General features: G+C 36.7%; 1 pseudogene; it reads left to right on the top strand.

The window, feature by feature from the left end:
* On the top strand, window positions 1–109 carry LOC123798000 (small nucleolar RNA SNORA70; annotated as a pseudogene).
* The last annotated feature ends 5772 nt before the right edge of the window (window positions 110–5881 follow it).

Below are 5881 nucleotides of genomic sequence, written 5' to 3'. Positions count from 1 at the left end.
ATGCATAACTGGCTAAAGACTAGAAGAGTACCCAGTGTGCAATGTCTCCTAAGTAGTGTATGCAGCCTGTTGATTGTATGGGTTCCCCTAAGGGACCTTGGAGACAGCCCTTTCTAGTGGGATTTGATGTCTGACTGCATGCTATCTCCAATCTAGGCTGCAGACAGGTATGAGCGGTGCTTTGGAAAGCACAGGGTCCATATTAGCCAAATCATCATGTCCCTCTATATCAAGCTGGAACAAGGAGCATGTACTTGAGGCTCTATGCAGGGCCAAGTTCAAGCTCCCTGGCTGCCAGAAGAGTCACATTCCTAAGGCTTGACTAAGTTTAATGTGGATGAAATTGAAGATATGGTGGCTAAAGAAAAAGCGGCTCATCCCAGATGGATGTGGAGTCAAATATATCCCTAATCGTGACCCCTTGGACAAAAGTGGGCTCTGCAGTCATGAGAACCTGGGCACTGCCCCCTCCTTATTCATGCCCATCAATAAATACTAGTTCCTGTCCAAAAAAAAAAAAAAAAACTAGAGGAGTTAAATGTTTTTCCTCCTCTCAGCTAAAAGATAAGTGTTTACTTAAACTTCAACTGGTTATGATCACTAAATAAATTGGTACACTTAAAAACTGGTGTAACATCATGAGTTTCATCTTCATGATTTCTGTCATATTTTCACACTACCCAAATTATTAGTTTCTTATTAGTTTTCCTAAAACTGACTTACCTTTAAAAATTAAATACCTCTTTTAGCCACAATTTAAATAACATAAGTTAAATCACTAGTTTGATGTTCTAGTTATGTTTGTTTTAAAATTTTCCCAATTCACATTAAATTAGTATTACAATTAAAAAGTGCTACAAGTATTACAATTAAAAAGTGCTCGACCATGTAATCAGCTAAAATCATTCTGTGTAATACCAGTAGTATGTGTACCACACATTAGAAAAGACAAATTGTTGGCCTACGGACTGATGAAAGATCCCAAAGGTAATATTTTGGCTTTTCCATTTTTTCCATTTTACAAAGCATTTTTTCTCAAAGATTCTAAAAGCACATATTATTTGATTTGGTAATGTTTATGGCTAACATGACTTAGTTGGAAGATATCCACTGATGAGTCTGAATTTAATTTTTGCTGGATAAAGTATTTTTATAATAGCATACACATAATTATATAAATATGTGTTTTATAAATAGAACAGTTTAATAACAGTGGAACAAGATAGTATAGTACATATTTTAAGGTCAGATAATTATTGGATACCTCTTGTCATTATCTCGAAGGATTTATTTATTTGTTTACTTAGAGTGATTTATTTTTCATTCTAGGGAATAGGTTTCCTGGTACTACACAAGGAATTGAATGATGTGGGGATCATTAGTGGTGAAAAATTATCTTTTGACAACACTTTTGACTTGGAATCACTCCCTCTTGGTGATAAATCCAAAAATTTTCAACACTCGTTTGACACAGGGTTTTAGTTGCCAAAGGGTTTGTACGGGAGGGTACTATGCCTAAATTTGTGTCTTAATTGGGGCAATGTATTATGAACAGGAACTCTTTATGTGATGGCTCATTATTTAGACAAGCTGTCATCTTAAGCTTTGGTACTTTAATGATAAGCATTTCTATCTTACTAAAATTTCAAAGAAATGGTATTATCAATCATGTTTCCATGCTAAGCAACTTGATTTTTCAGGAAGGTCTAAATCACATTCAGTTTCAGTAAATGTTTGACCCTATTTGCCTTCCCCTTTTTATCTATAAGAGCAGGCAGGGGACTGTTCATGCATAAGGAAATAGAAGATTGCAGTGTATACTAGTTGAATTATATTTTGCTGTAACAAATTTAGATCTCTTGTTCTTATATTTGAACATGTATGGTTGAAATTCAGACCCCACATATCAGATCATAAGCATTAACTTGATGAGAATTAGAGGGTTTTGTTTTTTTTAAGAATTATATATTTATTTGAGGGGTGGGGGTGGGGGTGGTAGAGGGGCTGAGGGAGAATCCCAAGCAGACTCCTGACTCCCCAGGGAGCCCAACATGGGACCCAATCTCATGATCCAGAGACATCACAACCTGAGCTGAAACCAAGAGTCAGGTGCTCAGCTGACTGTGCCACCCAGGCGCCCCAAGCATTAGAATACTTAATACCACAGTTCAAGGAAGAGGCAACTATTTCTCTGCTTCTTTTAATGTCATCCCATATTTTTTTTTTAAAGATTTTATTTATTTATTCGACAGAGATAGAGACAGCCAGCGAGAGAGGGAACACAAGCAGGGGGAGTGGGAGAGGAAGAAGCAGGCTCATCCCATATTTTTAATACATGCACTCTTTCTGTAAACTGCCTTGATAGTGCAGTACAGTAGAATACAAGTCACCATATAAAATTTAAATTCTAATGTATGTGAATTATATTTCTATATATGTTTAAGTGTAATTTGCATTTCCTGTTTCTGCTTATGAGGCACAAACTTGTGAAAAAAACCTCTTTATTTATTGTATTGTTGTACCATGCAGGATTTTGGTGGGCAAAGAATAATGTTGTTTATCATAATGAGAGGATTAATAATCCTTGAAACATATTTCTTACCTAATTTTGTTGTTTTTTGGTAGTATTGTTTTGCTTGTTTGTTTATTTTACCTAGAAAGTGCAGAAGACAGATGTTTGTGTGTTGCAAGTTCTGGAAAGGAAAAACAAAAAGACAAATTGTTTTCTTACTAATTCAGAACAGATTATGCAAGGGAGTAATAAAGCTAATGGAGGTAGCCTTGTGATGGAAGTTTGTTAGTTCAAAGGAGACCTGAAAGTTGGAAATTCCAACCAATCATGACCACTAAATATGTTCATGCATTTAAAAATCAGTACGAAATCATCAGCGACCAAAATAAAATTTGGTTGGGGCACCTGGCTGGCTTAGTTGGTAGAGCACATGACTCTTGATCTGGGGGTTGTGAGTTTGAGACTTAAAAATAAAACCTTAAAAAAATAACAAAAAACTTTAAAAAAAATATGTACAGTTGTGTCATAACATGGTAGTTAAATATTTAAGAAAATCCAACCAATTTTTTAAAAATTTCTTTGTAAGATTTTTTTATTTTTAAATAATCTCTACACCCAATGTGGGGCTTGAACTCACAACCCAACATCAAAAGTTGTATGCTCTACCGACTGAGCCAGCCAGGCACCCCTCTTAATGATTATTTATATTTTTATTTTTTAACTTTGTTTCTTAAACAATTTCATTAGCAGAAATTTCCAAAAAGATTTAATAATATATATTTTTTAAAGATTTTATTTACTTATTTGACAAAGAGAGCACAAGCAGGGGGAGCTGCAGACAGTGGAAGAGGGAGAAAGAGGCTCCCTGCTCAGCAGGGAGCCGGATGTGGGGCTCCTTGTGGGGCTTGATTCCAGGACCCTGAGATCATGACCTGAGCGGGAGGCTTAACCAACTGAGCCACCATGTGCCCCAAGATTCAACAATTTTAAGAAGGCTTTTGTATTATCAGCCCCTGATCTTTAGCTGTTTTTAGGGAAAAAGATAATTTAATTATTTTTCATGCTGTTATTCAGTATTTCTCAAAGAATAACCATAGGCATGAGAATTACCTGAAACAAAATTGCATATCTCCAAGTCAAATTCTCATGTCAAATGCTGAATTCATCTCTGAGGTTTGGATCCAAGAACCTGCATTTTTAACAAATACCATAGATTATTTTTCTCAGTAAAGTTTGGGAACCAGTGGTATAAGTGATCTTTAGCTTCTCCAACAGATGTAAGAGTTTGAAGACTAATTGAAATGACGGCTAATTTGTGAAATGAACCCCAAGTAATTTAAACAAATGAAAAATCTATTGTGAAAGATACAAAAACACTGCAAAATAAATTTCAAGTGACCTATTAGCATCATTAACAGTATAATAATTGCTTTCAAGAAAACCTTTAAAAACAGAAATTTTTAAAAACTATCTTCAAAATTACCAAAATAGCTTTTATAAAGTAATACTACATGCTATGAAATGAATTGTGTCTCCCCCAAATTCATATGTTAAAGCCCTAATCCCCAGAGTGATGGTATTTGAGGAGGGAGCCTTTGGAAGGTATTAGGTTTAGAGGATGTCATGAGAGTAGGGACCTCATGATAGGATTAGTGTCCTTATAAGAGACCCTGGGGAGCTTCCTTGATCTTTCTGTCTCTGCCCTGTGAGGGAGGACACAAGGAGAAAGTTTATAAGCCAGGAAGAGAGATCTCACTAGAACCTGACCATGCTGGCACCCTGATCTTGGACTTCCTGGCCTCTAGAACTGTGAGAATGACTATGGTATTTTTGTTATGACAGCCTTAGCCGACTAAGGCACAACATAAATGTAAGCTTTTTAAAAATAATAATCAATACCTATCTCAGCATGTCTAGTAGAATGTTCCCTCTTCAAATTAAAACTAAAACCTCCTTAATAAACACTATTGTGTTTATTAATTTTATTAATAAAATTTTATTAATCAAAACTAATTTGCAAAACTTCTCACTGATTTTGCTAATGACAAATCACACAGGAAAAACCATTTTCAGATAAATTGTTTGACTTTCTTAAGCTGAATTTTTCATGTTTTACTTCAGATTTTTAATTTCAAGTTTTACTTATAGAGTTCTTTGATTAAAATGAAGACTATTGGGGCGACTGGGTGAAATGTCTGGCTTTGACTCAGGGCGTGATCTGGCGTTCTGGGATCGAGCCCCACATCAGGTTTCTCTTCTAGGAGCCTGCCTCTTCCTCTCCCACTCCCCCTTTTTGTGTTCCCTCTCTCACCGGCTGTCTCTCTCTGTCAAAATAAATAAATCTTAAAAAAAAAAAATGAAGACTATTTTTGGTTATTAATAAAGTTTTGTTCCTATGAATAGGAAACAAATTTATTTATTATAAATGGTTTGCCTAGTTTTACTTGTGAATGCTGTCTGAATATTTCATTTCATTTTAGTTCCCATTTTTGCTAGCTTGTTGTTACTTTAAGTAAAATCTTGCATGAAGCTTTCTTAATTTTGTCATATGGAATTTCCATTCACCTAATATTTATTGAGCATTTACTATATTCCTACTGTTGTGAAAACAACTCATTTAAAATTTAGACCTGATTCTCAGAAATTTGTAATCGAGACAAAAGACTTTTTTTCACTCAGATCTGTGTGCCATCTCATTTATTCAAAATGGCTTGGGGTGTCACTGAAGCACAAAAACCTATGAGTGTCTAATATTCCAGGTAATACAGTATAATTTTATTTCAATAAGGCATTAAGAACACCTCTAAATGCAGGAGATCTGGGGTCTAGCTGTGAGTCCAGCAATTCACCACCTCTCCCACTACACTTCAGTTTCTCTACCTACGAAGTTAAGGCCTTGGGAATGATTGCTTATGAGGACAAAACCCTCAACCCAGGATTTTGCTTCTCCTGCATTCCAAACCTAAAAAGACGATCTATGGAATAAGACCGGGCACTTGGTCGGAGTCACTGAAATGTTTGCAATGGATTCTAAAGCTTGAGAAGAGCGCTCAGCAGATAATAACCCAATGACGATAAGCGACCCAAAGCTGATCTCCTGCCGCTCTACAAACGGAGCTCAGAAACTGATGGCCACTGGGCACAGTGATTTTCTGCCCCAGAGATGTCCTTGCTTTCTCCCGCTGTCGCTCCCGCAGGTCCTCATTCTTCGCGGTAACTCACGAACAGCAGGGATGCGAGTGTGAAACACACACCAACGCTTCGCCTCCTCCCTGCTCGCTCCTCCTTCCCACAGAAAAATGCGTTTCCAGGCAACGGCGGGCCGCGGCGTCACTTCCTGCCATTTAAACTCGGGTCCCCACCCCTCGC

Source organism: Ursus americanus, chromosome 9 (assembly GCF_024610735.1).
Source record: "Ursus americanus isolate L20-20 chromosome 9, mUrsAme1.1.p, whole genome shotgun sequence".
Classification (NCBI taxonomy): Eukaryota; Metazoa; Chordata; class Mammalia; order Carnivora; family Ursidae; genus Ursus; species Ursus americanus.
The sequence above is the reverse complement of the archived record's forward strand: the minus strand, read 5'-3'. Positions and strand labels throughout refer to the sequence as shown.